The following is a 16,183-nucleotide window of genomic DNA, read 5'->3' on the forward strand; positions in this document are numbered from 1 at the left end:
TTTTTTAATACTATTTGACACTAGCCAAAAGTCTATACGGGAAAGCCTAGTTTTGTCTTTGTTACTCCAGGTGAAGGATAAAACATCCGGGAATTTAATTCTCCATATGTCAGTTAAATCATATGTGTGTCACTCTTTCTCAGCCTTAGCTAGTTAACGTTGATGTTAGCTAAACTGCGCCTTGCTAGGTTTCAGTAATTTACACCCGGGTACATTATTTATCGTAATAGTTTTTTTTGCTGCATGTAAAAAGAAATGGCGATAAATAAATAAAACGTACAACCAAGTTTGTAAGTTGCTCTGCAATTAGACACGGTGTGCGGGGCGGGAGGGGAAAAGGGAAGAGTGCCAGCAACTAGTCGTAGCCACAGTGAAATGTATTTTGAACATGGCTTTGAGCGGTTAACGTTAGGCTTAAGTGACCATAACTTTTAATGCCAGGAGAAGCTCAATCTATAGCGCAAGGCTGTAGCTAATACATCCGCGGACTTGTTTTTAATTGTAACTTTTTTTTTTTTTTTTTTACCACCGAGTGTGACGACAACCGCGCTAGCAGAGTGTGTGTGCCTTGAGATTTTTGGTTTGGGGTCTGGCTAAATAACGTTACTGTAAGATTAAAACTGGAGGGCAACATGTCTGTCGCAGCAACTCTGGCAAGGTAATAACAAGAAGCAAGTTAAAGATGAATCTGTAGCTTCAAAATTAATCACATGTGATTTTTCTGCCTCTAACCTAAGATTAGATCCATTCTTAAAATGATTGATTTCATTATCTCTATTTGGGTTAATATAATATTGCTTTTTTCTTAAAATCTCAGACTATACTGAATGCTATTACACTATTCCTTCTCTCTATTTTGAATATTTTTTGTAAAATTGTAAATTCTATTGTATTGTTATACTGTACACTTAACAGTATTTTTTTTTTTCACCGTCATTTGTTTTTATTCTTTAAATGTTTAGTGAGTGTTGTATTTTGAGAGTCAAATATATGCTCCTCTGCATTAAGTTGAGTAACGTCTGTTATGTGTAACTACAGATACTGAAATGCCTATTTGAAACATAAATATTGCTTTTTTTTTTTTCAACATGTAAGTGTTTATCTTTTTGTAACCAAAAATTTGTCCGAAATGTATTTTATTTCACCTTTTATTTCTACAGGCAAGTAATTTAGAACAAGTTCTGTCCCCATGCTCTGAGATGTGTATGTACCTCATGAAATACATTGGTAAGTTAATATTTTTTTTATCACATTGTTTATCTGGTGCCATATGTACACACATCAACATTGGAGGATTAGTGATGTATCTGAAATGCAGTGTTTAATTATTTTTGCAAACTGAAATCACTTTCATTCTACTGGGTGTGAGTCTTTATGAGTATATTTGGTCTTATATATAGCCTCCTTGTTGGCAGATTTCCTCCAGTTTTGTCTTTTCAACTTTCGTGTTTTGCTGTTAATACAAACTCATCAGTTAAAAATAAAGTCCTTTGCATTTCAATGGAAATAAATCCTGATTATAGCCTGGAACATGTTACATTTAAGTGCTGAACTGTATTTGGCTATTTTGTATTTGGAGAAATATAGTACACACAACACGTAGGAAGTTTGTAAGTATTCCCCCCCCCCACAATCAACCCAATCATGTACCCATCACGCGTAAACTCAGTTATCTTATTGTTTGGTTGTAGTGGTCTCCTAATGTTGTGATTTTTTTTTAAATTTTTTATTCTTGGTATTGTTGGTGTTTTAATGCTGTGAAATTGTGTTGTGTTTTACAGTTGTAAAATCTTGTTGGTGTTTGTATACTACAGTTAGGTTTTCCTTTCAACAAAGACGTTAGTCTGTCTCCTGCTGAGGGAGGGACATAGGAAAGCTAGCTTATAGCCTACTGTGGTACTGCTAAGGACCGGTGTATTGTACCTGTCAAATAGATTACCATTACAAGGCCCAGTTTGTCATAATAGTGACTTTTTATTGTTGCATATTTAACCTTTCTTATGTGCGATTTCATGTTTCCACAGTGAGCCGTCCTCTGATACTGAGGATCATTCTGGGTGAAGATGAAGGATATTGTCTAAAGGAGTTTTCTTTTTTCCCCTCAGGAGGACACAATTCCTACGAGACGAGCATGTGTCCTCAAGTCCTTGTGCATCTACTTGAACGAAGACCACGAGAAACTTGAGAAGGATTATATGGTGAGTTAGGTATGTTTGGCGAAGAAGCTGTAAACCAGTTGGAAAGAGCAGATATTTACTTGCTGGTAGGGAAGTAACGATGCATCATCAATCAGTTAAATATCTATTTAAATGTGTTATTAGATTACAACCGGTTGAGCTATCTATCGCTTGCGCGATGCAAAAGCCTAGGGCTCTTAGGCCGGTTACACACTGGATGCGGCGCGCGAGCGTGTCAGCTGCGTGGCGTGTCCGTTTATATTTCGGCTCCCATGGTAACAGGTTAGAGCTTACACACTGCCTGCGTGACACGCACATCTCAGGCGTGGCTTGAGCCGCGCCGAAAACGCGTGCATGCTAGAAATAGAACCGATGCCTATTTTTCACGCCACACACAAGTGTGTTGGAAGCGTTTCCAGGCAAAATAGAATAGGAAAACATGTTTATATGTCATTTTGACACAAATACATTTAATAAATGACATGTTGATGTTTGAAAGTATCTAGGTTTTGATATTAATGCAGATATAAATGTAATTAAAAAAAATATTTGATTTTCTAATATTGCACCTGTCAATACATAACGAAATATTCTGGAGCCTATTTTGCCGTCAATACTGCCGACGTTGTCTTTGCTGTAATCAAATCAGTATATATTTGTTTAACATGGTATTGTCCAGACAAGGCTAGCCGCAGCAGCGTCACACACCTTTCTGGTGTTGAAAGACATAGAAAAATCCACGCAGCTGACACGCAACAGAAACGCCACGCTCACGCGACGCAGCCAGTGTGTAACCGGCCTTAATATTAGTTAACATACAGCAGGTAACCTTAGCTTGCTTAAACACGGTTAAATGCTGACAGCTAAATGGTCTTTCCTGTGGCTGTATTTCACTGGAAAGGATTCCAACACCGGGACGTATAAAAGTCTGCGGCTAAAGAGACAGAGGAGACTTGCTGCGCTTTGAGACACCATAGCCAGAGTTGGATAAGGGACTTAGTGTAGCATTTGGGTCCTGCTCTGTTAGCTTGTGTTGCGTTCAATATTATTATGAAATATCCTTCTGTTTCTTCTTTTTGTCGTTTAAAAAAGCAAATGAGTGGTGAAATATTGTTGAGTTAATTTTAAATAAATCATTTAAATGTAACATATGGCTTTAGCAATAAACAGGCCTTTGTTTAATCTTTTATTTATTTAAATTTTTTTATTTAAGATAAAATAGTATTTCAGTTGCACATTTGGTAAGAGGACACATCTCTTGTTTTGCACAATTTATATAAAAGGAATGTTTTTCAGTCATTTCATTCTGTTAAAGAAATCGTGAGGAGCGTATCGTGACCTTTAAATGGTCAGTTGGTGAGTTGAGTGTATTGTTCCATCCCTACTTGGTGTGATCATTCAGAGGAGACATTCATGGTGATACATTTGAGGTATTTAAGGTGCGGTGTGTAAAAGGAATTTGCGTTTTTTCAGAACAGACTTGGTATAAATGAATTATAATATTCTTAAGTGTGTTTTATTAGTGTGTATGGAAGTGTGGACTGACCATTTTAATCTATGTGCAGAGCTGAAATGACATCATAGCTTCAAGCACACACAACATGTTACCCATTACATCCCACAGAACACAGACCTGGAGGCCAGTGCTTCCATGGAGCAAACTGTGATGGGGGTGTATGTCATACTGAAGGAGGGTGTGGAGCCTGAAGGTAACCCAGAGAACATCGGTGTCCTGATCGAAGGTGTGGAGGTCCTCAGTGAGCTAGGAAACATTGGGGACTCCTGTGCTTGGTTATCTGGACTAATATCCTGTCTGAACCTGAGTTACCCAGCAGACCTCAAATGCACTTTTGAAGCGATGCAGAAGATTCTCATGAATCTGGATGGGCAGAGCTCGTCGTCCGAAGCACAATTCCCCAAAAACAAGCTCATGGAGCAAATGTGCTTAAAGTATGAAGTTTCTTTTTTTTTTTGTTATCCTAGTTTTCACAAGGACTTTTAGTTTACAAGTTAAAAAATATTTTAACAGGTCTGAGATATTTCTACTTATGCGAAAAATGTGTTTGTACTTTTCCAGAAGAAGCTGTTAAGTTTAGAGATGTTCCGTTACAATTTTTTTCCTTGCCGATTCCGATACCCAAACTTGTGTATCGGCCAACACCAAGTACCGATCCCATACCAGTTTGTTGTTACATTTTAATGTGTTTTAACAGCTGTACTATCCCTGTACTGGATGATAGTATTGCTATCATTGTTGTATGTGACTCAGGATAAACATTTTGTGATCATACACAAACAATGAATGCCGTAGAACTTTTGTATCTAGTTTGACAGTGAGTGTAACAGAAGAAGAAAAATGTAACTACTTTAAAGTAGATTTTCTTGGCTAAATTACATATTGGATCGGTGCATTAACTCCAGTACTTGCTGATACCAGCATTTTAGGCACTATTCCGATACTGATATCAGAACATCTTGTTGTGTTATCTGGTAAATTGTTCAGTAGCTAATTGCTACAATTGGCTACGTGTGTAATGCAGGCAAAATGTTTTATAAAGCCCAATGTTGCATAAATAAAAATGTAAAATGGATTTACATGTCATTTTGTAGGCATGTTTGGTCATATACAATACATTCTTGTCCTAGGAATGAAAACAACACTAATTAAACCAGCAAGATTGACATTACTATAACGGACTAAACCTCTATGAGTTGATATGTCAAGGTGGAAGTTTGTTCTACTGAAGTATTTGACCAATGTAGAATAAACTCAAATTGAATTAACTAAGAACAAACATATATACTCAACAAGATGTAAATTAGTTGAATGCAAATACTAATATTATGTTTAACCAACACATGTATGCTGTGTTCAAATAACATGATGAAGGTTGGTTGACTTAACTTGGTTTGTTTAGATGGAATATAGGTGGCATGATCAAATCATGTTCATCCAATGAATAATTTTTTTGAGTGTATGGAGCCTTGGGGGACCCCTACTGGACATTCACAGAGTGGGGACTTTGAGTCATTAATACGAACACATTGCTTTCTACTAGACAGGTATGATTTTATCCAGTTGAGAGCTTGCTCAGAGAAATTAAAATATGTTAATTTAGATAAAAGAACTTTGTGATTAACAGTATCAAAAGCTCGCTTTAGGTCTAGGAAGACAGCACCATAAGAACTCTTATCTAGATAGCCTTTAACCTTTTCCAAAAACAAACAGTTGGCTGTTTCTGTTGAGTGATGGGCCCTGAACCCAAACTGCATAGGGTGGAGTGAATTATTGCTTTTATTGAGATGTTGAATCAGTAATTTAGCCACCCATTTTTCAACTATTTTAGAAACGACAGGAAAAATACTGATTGGCCGATAATTTGCCATATCTGGGGTCTCATTTATAAAACTGTGTGTAGGATCCTTACTAAAAGTGTACGTACACCCAAAAAAAAATTATTTTAAAATTTATAAAACAGTGCGTATGCACATCTGTAAGCAAGTTTCCCTTTATAAATCACAGATTACCCACAAGTGTGCGTACATGAATCAGCCTCTTATCCCACCCTGTACGTGCACATTTTGACATGTACATGTACATGTCACGACCCTGGCAGTTGTTCTTTCGTTACGCCAAATCATGACGACTGGCGGAAAAAAAACAAAAAACTTCTCTGACGTTCAGGAATTGCTGCAAATTGAATTATAATTTCAGCGTGTTCTCGCACAGTAGGGAAACATGATCTATAGACTACCTATATTAATACTTCCAAAACGGCAGGCGTTACGGCACTCGGGAACAGCTTCGATATACCAGACGTATATGATAAGATTTAACAGAACTATATATTATATCCAAACAAGCCTTAGTGATAAAGGTGAATATTATATATAATATTTATAAAAAGAACACTTAGCTGTCTGCCATTTCCCTCTGGAAACAGCCAGTTTCCCCCAGAGTGGCGAGGACCTGTATTTGGACCAGGATGGACCAGGATGGCATGGTTCCGGCCCGTTTCCCTCTCTACTGGACCCAATTCAGTATAGAGATCCAAGAGCTCAGCTTTAGGGAATCTAAATCGGCATAGTATACGCAGTATTTATATGTTTACAACAATTTGTGATTGTTAACACCTTGCCAACACAGCATCAACTAGTGGTACCCCCCACCCCGAGATACAATTTGAAGACGACAGAAAGTCTAATAGGTAAACACTTTTCTTCATGCAGGTTTTGTCACAAACAGTATTAAAGTTAGGACAGATAACGAGGACATTAAGGGTAACGATTGCGTGAGAGCTTAACGGCTGTATTTTCAGACTTTGACATGATATATGCAGAGTTTTATATTTTACACTTTATACACTTTAAGACAGATATTTAGTTATTTACACTGTGCTCTGCCGTTATCTAATGCTAGGGTATTTGATGCTATCCTGTATTCCATGCAATCGGGCCATCTCCTCCTCCTGTGCTCCGTAGCGGACAATGTGGCGGTGAGACAGCTCTGATTAAATATTAAGAACAAATTTTGATTTAAGATTTGAGTTGGAGGTGTTTATGGAACAATTATCACTCAGTACAATCGCAAATAACACTGCTGGCGTTGTGACGAAAAGAGAGCTGAGCCAGAAGGCAAAGCTCTCAATCTACCGGTCAGTTTTTGGTCCTACCCTCACCTATGGTCATGAAGGCTGGGTCATGACCGAAAGAACAAGATCCAGGGTACAAGCGGCCGAAATGGGTTTCCTCAGGAGGGTAGCTGGCGTCTCCCTTAGAGATAGGGTGAGAAGCTCAGTTATCCGTGAGGAGCTCGGAGTAGAGCCGCTGCTCCTTTGCGTCGAAAGGAGCCAGTTGAGGTGGTTCGGGCATCTGGTAAGGATGCTGGAGCTGCTACCCCCGCGACCCGACCCCGGATAAGCGGATAAAGATGGATGGATGGATGGACACTGCTGGATTTAATCTTCATGATAACGTGGATGATAGGAGTGAAGAAATGTGCGTGAGGCATCAATACTTGAAATATTACAAGTAATCGTTATTCCCTTTTACTTTCTGCAGTCTGACTTCAGTTCACCATCTCACCATCTGCGTCGCCAATTCCTATTTTGTCTCCAAAATGTGCGTACGCAAGGGTCACAGTTGACGTGGAGGACCGCACATTCTCCCGTCAAGTTTGTTTTTTATAAATCACAACCTTTGCGTGGGAAGTGGCGTACGCACATTTTCAGCCCTGTTTTGTGCGTACGCCACGCTTATAAATGAGACCCCTAATCTTTCACCTGATTTAAAAATGGGTTTGACTAGGACCATCTTCCATGCTGATGGCACAATGGATTGTTTTAAGGAATAATTAATCAAATATGTAATAGGCTGTATAAGGGTCTCTTTGTGCCTTTTTAAAAAAATAGTATCAAGGCCATATATATCCATGGTCGTAGAATTTTTTAAGCCACTGATGGTATTTGCTACTTCTGTTTCAGTTATTTGTTGTAGGTGAAGACTCGGCTGTGCATAATTAATGGTGCCAGTAGAGTAGCTAGGTGAATTAAAAAGTTGGGTTATTTCATGAACAGAGTCCAGAAAGAAGGTGTTTAGTTCTGTATATATGATGGTTGAATCTATGACTAGTTCAGTGTTAATTTTCAACTCTAGTTCTTTATTGTTATGATTTTGTTTTCTGCCAATCAGCTTGTTGATGGTTTGCCATATCTTCTTCCCATTTCCTCTTCAATAATATCAATGAAGAACTTGGCTTTAGCTTGTCTTAGCCTTTTTATTACTTTGTTTCTTAATGAGGTAAATTTTTGTTGGTCTGTTGTAAGACCTGATTTTAAAGATTGTTTCAATAATTGATCTCTTTCCTTCCTAAGTTTCCTACACTCTTCATTAAGCCAGGGCAATGTGTCCCCACTTTTCTTTTGGCTCCGCTTTCTGAGGTAGGGCCCCATAACTTGTTTTTAAATTGTTGAGGTGAATTGGTCACAGTCACACTCCAGGTCTCCTTTAGAGAGGACCCCGTCCCATTCAGTCTCTCTCAGTGCTACCCTAAGGTTTTCCTGTTGACTAGTTGGGACTGATTCATATTTACATATGGGTGTGGCTGAGGAATGAAAATGATGTTTTTTTAGCTTCCTGTCAAAGAGAATGATATTGTGATCCGACAGCTCTGTCATTAGATTAAAGGTCTTAGTATTTCTTTCTGGTTTATTTGTGAACAATACATCTATTTTAGTTTCAGACTGATTAGTTATTCTTGTGGGTTGTTCAATTAACTGTGTAAGATTAAAATAGTCTGTAATGTTTTTAAGCTTTTTTCTTCCACCCTTATCACTCCAATTGACATTAAAGTCCCCCATCAATATGCCGTCTTTGTTAAAATCCAAACTATGCACCTTGAAGGAAATAAAATAGACATAGCTTATTTACAAGAGACTCACCTCATATCATTTGCTCATGATCATCTTAACTCTAGGTGGTTTGGGAAAGTGTATTATTCGTCATTTACATCTAACTCGAGAGGGGTGGCTATTCTTATTTGTAAAAATATACCTAGTTAAATCGGACCCATGTGGTAGATATATATTTGTAAGAGGTTTTTTAGCCCATGAAGAGGTTATTCTATTGAATTCATATAGTCCTAATTATGATGATCCTAAATGTATTAATGATCTTTATATTATGTTACTCCAGCATGATATTCCAATATTTTGGGGTGGAGATTTTAATTGTGTACAAAATTGGATAGATCATCTCAAAATAAATATGTATTATCTAATATGTCAAGAGCTTTGGTAAATAATACACAAAATGTAGGACTCTATGAAGCATGGAGAACGCTTCACCCAGAGGAGAAAGCATTCTCTTTCTACTCCCATGTGCATGATTCATATTCATGATTAGATTTTTTATTCATCCCAGCTGATTATCTTTCGAAAATTATAAATTGCTCTTACTATGCTAGGATTCTTTCATACCACTCTGCTTTGATTTGTGAAATAGAATTTGGAAAGCTAGCATCAAACTTCAAGCCATGGAGATTTAATACTATGTTACTCTTAAAAGAGGAATTTACATTGTATATGAATGCGTATTTGGAAATGTTCATTGAGGTACATCAAAATAGCTCAGAGTGTCCATTGATAATATGGGACACGCTTAAGGCCTATATAAGAGGGTGTGTGATATCCTTTTCATCATCATTTAAAAAGAAAACAAAAAATGAGTTGAAATGCATTAAAAATGATATAAATAATTTGGAGAATCAACACTATTTAAGTAATGACTCCAATATTTTATTGCTGATAGATGAACTTAAGTTGAAGTGTAATTCTATTAATACTCATGCAAGTGAATTAGCATTCATAAAATCCAAATTATCCTATGTAGAACAGGGTGAAATGGCAGGCAAACTATTAGCTAGGCAGATCAAAAAAGAGTCGGAAGATAGAACAATTCTTAAAATCAAAAACCAAGATGGCGGCACTACCATGGACCCTCTTCAGATCAATGATTCTTTTAAATCATACTATAGTGAATTATATACATCTACTTCACAGTGTGACCTGGGCAGATGCAGATCTTTTTTGGAGAAAACTTTATTACCTACCTTAGCACAAGAAGATAGATTATTATTAGATGCGGATGTGTCTTTAGAAGAGCTGCAGACTGCCATGGCCACACTTACAGTGGTGTGAAAAAGTGTTTGCCCCCTTCCTCATTTCCTGTTCCTTTGCATGTTTGCTGTAGGGGAACTGTACAAAATATGTATCCAATGACAGAACTTAAGACCAAAATTAAATCTTCTGAGAACAGACTTAAGATAATCCCATTCAACCCTGTCGAATGCTTTCTCCGCATCGACAGAGATTATTACATTTGGAGAATTGATATCGTTAGTATGATAAAGAATATCAAAGTACCTGCATAAATTATCAATAGAAGTACGACCAGGAACAAAACCTGTTTGGTCTAAGTGAATAAGACTAGGTAAAACTTTTTCAAGGCGCAGTGCAAAGAATTTGGCAAATTTTGTAGTCAACATTTAGAATTGAGATTGGCCTATATGAAGAACATTGAAGAGGATCCTTACTCTTTTTTTGGAGTAAGATTATGGAGGCCAGGTATAAGGATTGCGGGAAGTGACCTTTACTAAAGCAAGCATCAATCATAGCAAGAAACAGGGGCATTAAATAACTTAAAAAAATAAATAAAACTCAATTGGCAGTCCATCCAAACCCGGAGCTTTACCACTTTTACAGTGGTGTGAAAAAGTGTTTGCCCCCTTCCTCATTTCCTGTTCCTTTGCATGTTTGTCACACTTAAGTGTTTCGGAACATCAAACCAATTTAAACAATAGTCAAGGACAACACAAGTAAACACAAAATGCAATTTGTAAATGAAGGTGTTAATTATTAAAAGGTGAAAAAAAATCCAAACCATCATGGCCCTGTGTGAAAAAGTGATTGCCCCCTAAACCTAATAACTGGTTGGGCCACCCTTAGCAGCAACAACTGCAACCAAGCGTTTGCGATAACGTGCAATGAGGTTTTTACAGCGTCCTGGAGGAATTTTGGCCCACTCATCTTTGCAGAATTGTCCTAATTCAGTTACATTAGAGGGTTTTCGAGCATGAACGGCCTTTTTAAGGTCATACCACAACATCTCAATAGGATTCAGGTCAGGACTTTGGCTAGGCCACTCCAAAGTCTTCATTTAGTTTTTTCTTCAGCCATTCGGTGGTGGACTTGCTGGTGTGTTTAGGATCATTGTCCTGCTGCAGAACCCAAGTTCGCTTTCAGCTTGAGTACACGAACAGATGGTCGGACATTCTCCTTCAGGATCTCTTGGTAGACAGCAGAATTCATAGTTCCTTTTATCACGGCAAGTCTTCCAGGTCCTGAAGCAGCAAAACAGCCCCAGACCATCACACTACCACCACCATATTTTACAGTTGGTATAATGTTCTTTTTATGAAATGCAGTGTTCCTTCTACGCCAGATATACTTGGACACACACCTTCCAAAGAGTTCCACTTTTGTCTCATCGGTCCACAGAATGTTGTCCCAAAAGTCTTGGGGATCATCAAGATGTGTTCTGGAGAAATTGAGACGAGCTTTGATGTTCTTTTTTGCTCAGCAGTGGTTTTCTCCTTGGAACTCTGCCATGCAGGCCATTTTTTGCCCAGTCTTTTCCTGATGGTGGAGGCATGAACGCTGACCTTAACTGAGGCAAGTGAGGCCTGCAGTTCTTTGGACGTTGTTGTGGGGTCTTTGTGACCTCTGATGAGTCGTCGCTGCGCTCTTGGGGTAATTTTGGGCGGTCGGCCACTCCTGGGAAGGTTCACCACTGTTCCATGTCTTCGCCATTTGTGGATAATGGCTCTCACTGTGGTTCGCTGGATTCCCAAAGCTTTGGAAATGGCTTTATAACCCTTTCCAGACTGATAGATCTCAATTACTTTCTTTCTCAATTGTTCCTGAATTTCTTTGGGTCTCGGCATGATGTGTAGCTTTTAAGGATCTTCTGGTGGACCTTACTGTGTCAAGCAGCTCCTATTTAAGTGATGCCTTGATTGTGAACAGGTGTGGCAATAATCAGGCCTGGGTATGGCTAGAGAAATTGAACTCAGGTGTGGACAACCACAGTTATAGTATGTTTTAACAAGGGGGGCAATCACTTTTTCACACAGGGCCATGATGGTTTGGATTTTTTTTCTCCTTTAATAATAAACACCTTCATTTACAAATTGCATTTTGTGTTTACTTGTGTTGTCCTTGACTTTTGTTTAAATTGGTTTGATGTTCCGAAACACTTAAGTGTGACAAACATGCAAAGGAACAGGAAATGAGGAAGGGGGCAAACACTTTTTCACACCACTGTAAAAGTGGTAAAGCTCCGGGTTTGGATGGACTGCCAATTGAGTTTTATTTATTTTTTTAAGTTATTTAATGCCCCTGTTTCTTGCTATGATTGATGCTTGCTTTAGTAAAGGTCACTTCCCGCAATCCTTATACCTGGCCTCCATAATCTTACTCCAAAAAAAGAGTAAGGATCCTCTTCAATGTTCTTCATATAGGCCAATCTCAATTCTAAATGTTGACTACAAAATTTGCCAAATTCTTTGCACTGCGCCTTGAAAAAGTTTTACCTAGTCTTATTCACTTAGACCAAACAGGTTTTGTTCCTGGTCGTACTTCTATTGATAATTTACGCAGGTACTTTGATATTCTTTATCATACTAACGATATCAATTCTCCAAATGTAATAATCTCTGTCGATGCGGAGAAAGCATTCGACAGGGTTGAATGGGATTATCTTAAGTCTGTTCTCAGAAGATTTAATTTTGGTCTTAAGTTCTGTCATTGGATACATATTTTGTACAGTTCCCCTATGGCTGTGGTTAAAACTAATGCTAACTACTCTAAACCCTTTGTACTTTCAAGTGGTACGAGACAGGGTTGCCCACTGTCACCTGCATTGTTTGCTATTGTTATCGAACCTTTAGCTCATGATCATATTAAGGGTGTGGAAATTGGGATGGAGGAGCACCTCATATCTTGTATGCAGATGATATTTTGTTGTATTTTCATGACCCAGTGAATTCAATTCCATTTTTGTTATTATTGTTTGAAAACTTTGGAAAGTTATCAGGCTACAAAGTTAACTGGAATAAAACTGAGATAATGCCAATTTCCAATTTTGATTGTACTTTTCTTAAGAATCAATTCAATTGGAATTTGTCTAAACAGTTTATTAAATACTTGGGTTTGTTCATCCCTAGGAGAATGGAAGATACATTTAGTTTGAATTACCTTCCAGTAATTAATAAAGTATCAGAGGAGTTAAAAAGAATTGGCCAACTACCCATTTCACTTATGGGGAGAGTAAATATAGTTAAAATGTCTGTTTTGCCTAAATTTTTATATTTATTTCAACATCTCCCGATTACCCCACCACAACATTTTTTTTAAAAGACTACAAAGTCTTATCTCTTCCTTTATTTGGAATAACAAATCCTCACGTGTCCGGGTGTCTGTTTTGCACTTACCATATGACTCTGGTGGCCTGAAGCTTCCCAATTTTTATTATTATTTTTTGTCATCTCAGCTCAAACAGATAAAATCATGGTTTTTAGATACAACATGTTCGTGGAAAAGAATAGAATCCTTGCACATTGGTCCATATAACTTGGAATGTTTACCATATATGGATCTTAAAGAAGTAGTTAAAATCATTAGAAATCCTGTTATACTGAATAGCCTCCATATTTGGAAATGGTCTCATAAATTGTTAGGATATAAAAATACTGTCTCCCTGTTTTCCCCAATTTGGAGAAATCCAGGTATTTCTTGTTGTGGGGATGATACTTTAAACTTTGGTATGATAAAGGTATAGGAGAAATTTCACATTTGTTTGAATGGGGGATTTTTCTTTCATTTATTGAGCTTCAGCAGAAATATGGAGTTCCTTCTTCACATTTATTTAGATATTTTCAAATAAGGCATGTAGTCAACTTGGAGCATGGTTCTTTGCAAGAACCTGAACCAACAAAAAATTATTTTATAATGAACAATATGGAGAAAAATAAGGATAAACTTATCTCAAAGATTTATAGTGTTCTTACTACAAGCTCAAGGGTAAATACTGACTATTTAAGACAAAAGTGGGAACAAGATCTTCAGACTGAAATACAGCAAGAAGATTGGTCTTTTATTTGCAGGAAAGTACATAAATGCTCTTATAATTTAAGGCATAAATTAGCACTATTTAAGATAATGCATACGGTCTATTATACCCCAGAGAAATTAAATAAAATGAACAGTGAAATATCATTCCTTTGTTGGCGTTGTAAGAAATACAAAAGGTACTTTTTTTCATATGCTTTGGTCATGTGAACAACTTTCGTTATTTTGGAAATTTGTTACCAAGTTGATATCTCAGTGTTTAAATGTATCTGTTCCCCGTTCACCTCGTTTATGTCTTTTGGGAACCAATATGTCTGACAAGTGGAATATATATGAAAGTATGTACATAGATCTTGCTTTGATGGCAGCTAGGAAATGTATAGCCTTAAAATGGAAGGCGTCCAAACCCCCAGCAAAAGTCCACTGGTGGAATCAACTCTCAAGCTATTTTGTTTTGGACAGAATTTATTATATTAGTAAAGACAGAACCTCAGACTTTTTGAAGATATGGCAGTCTCATAGAGTTTTTGATTTTATACATTTTTACATTGATGTTAGAGATTACGATAAAAGTGTTATCTGAGTGCATTTCTTGTGTTGTTTGATTTGTGTGTTTTGTAGTTTTGTGTTATTTAGTTTGTTTTAGTTTAATATGTTTGTTTATGATTATGGAATTTTTTGTCTGTGTCCTAGTGTGAAGGATCTGGAATATGGATAATGAGATGTATGTTTGAAATATCTTTACACTGTTTATGTAAAATAAAATAAAAAATATAATAAAAAAAAAAAAAAATCCAAACTATGAACCATGAAGGTTTTTTAACTGATCATGGAACTCAAGCTTTGCTGAGGGTTTTTGATATAGACAGATTTAAGTAAATGCCATTTCAGCTGAAAGTGAAATATTGACACCAACACATTCAATATCAGTTTCCCTATGCCATTCAATTTGTTAGACAAACAACACAAACAACACGCAGCACCTGCCAGGCTACATGCGTGCACGTCTGCGTCCCCCATCTTCCTTTGTGCTTGGATTGTAATGCTAAAGCCAGCATGCTAACATGCTGTGATAGTTCAATGTAATGTAAACACATAACGCTAAATATTGTCTTTATGGTTGATAATTCTGTTGAACAAAGGGTTGAAAACACTCTGAATTGCCTTTTTCTTTAAACCAAGAGCGCCATCTAGTGGGCTCAAAAAAAAAAGTAATGGTTCAAAAAGCTTTATTAACCTTCATTTGGCCATCACTACATGACAGCCAATGTCAAGAGTAACCACTTATAACAATTTAATGTAATGGGAACAGATTAGCACCACCTGTAATATTAAAGCTTCAGTCATATTAAATACATTTCTTAACTAATGAAGATTCATGCTGCCACCTGGGTTTCAGACTGAGAAAAAGTCAGAATAAGTTGAGTGTCGTCTGCAAAACTGTGGTAAAGCCATGTGAGTGAATAACATGACCAACCACCATGAGGTACTTCAGTAGTGAGGCTACAAGGTTCAGGCAAACAATCTGTCCAAGTTACCAAAGTTAGTTTGTTCAGATTACATCCAAATTGTTAATTTTACTACAATCAAACAAAGTTGATGCTTTGCTTGAAAAAGTAAAGTTCACTAAGAAAGTAGTGTTGTGACAAAGTGATTCACTGATAATCAAGTACGGCTGGGATTTGAAACCAGGATTATCCTTTTTATAAGGCAGGTGCTTTAACCATTAGGCCACAACACCTCGAAAATCAGTTGTAAGGACAAAGAAATTTGCTTATAAATTAAGATGTTTGATCTGAAAGCAAAATGACACCCAGTAATGGTAAATGGTAGAGTTCATCAATTCAATTCAATACAATTTTATTTATAGTATCAATTCATAACAAGAGTTATCTCAAGACACTTTACAGATAGAGTAGGTCTAGACCACGCTCTATAATTTACAAAGAACCAACAATTCTAGTAATTCCTCCAAGATCAAGCATTTAGTGCGACAGTGGCGAGGAAAAACTCCCTTTTAGGAAGAAACCTGGGACAGACCCAGGCTCTTGGTAGGCAGTGTCTGATGGTGCCAGTTGGGGGTGTGATGAACAGTGGCAATAATAGTCACAATAAAGAGAATGGATCAGTGACTAGAAATAGTAGCTGTAGTAGTTCATGGCATAGCAGGGCATTGCAGGGTGTCACAGGACGTAGCAGGACGCAGCAGGACGTAGCAGGGTGTAGCAGGACGTAGCAGGGCACTGCAGAGCACTGCAGAGCGTAGCAGGGTGTAACAGGGCATAGCAGGGCGTGCAGCAGGACCACGGCTACAGCTAC

This window comes from Sander vitreus, unplaced genomic scaffold (assembly GCF_031162955.1).
Source record: "Sander vitreus isolate 19-12246 unplaced genomic scaffold, sanVit1 ctg379_0, whole genome shotgun sequence".
Lineage (NCBI taxonomy): Eukaryota > Metazoa > Chordata > Actinopteri > Perciformes > Percidae > Sander > Sander vitreus.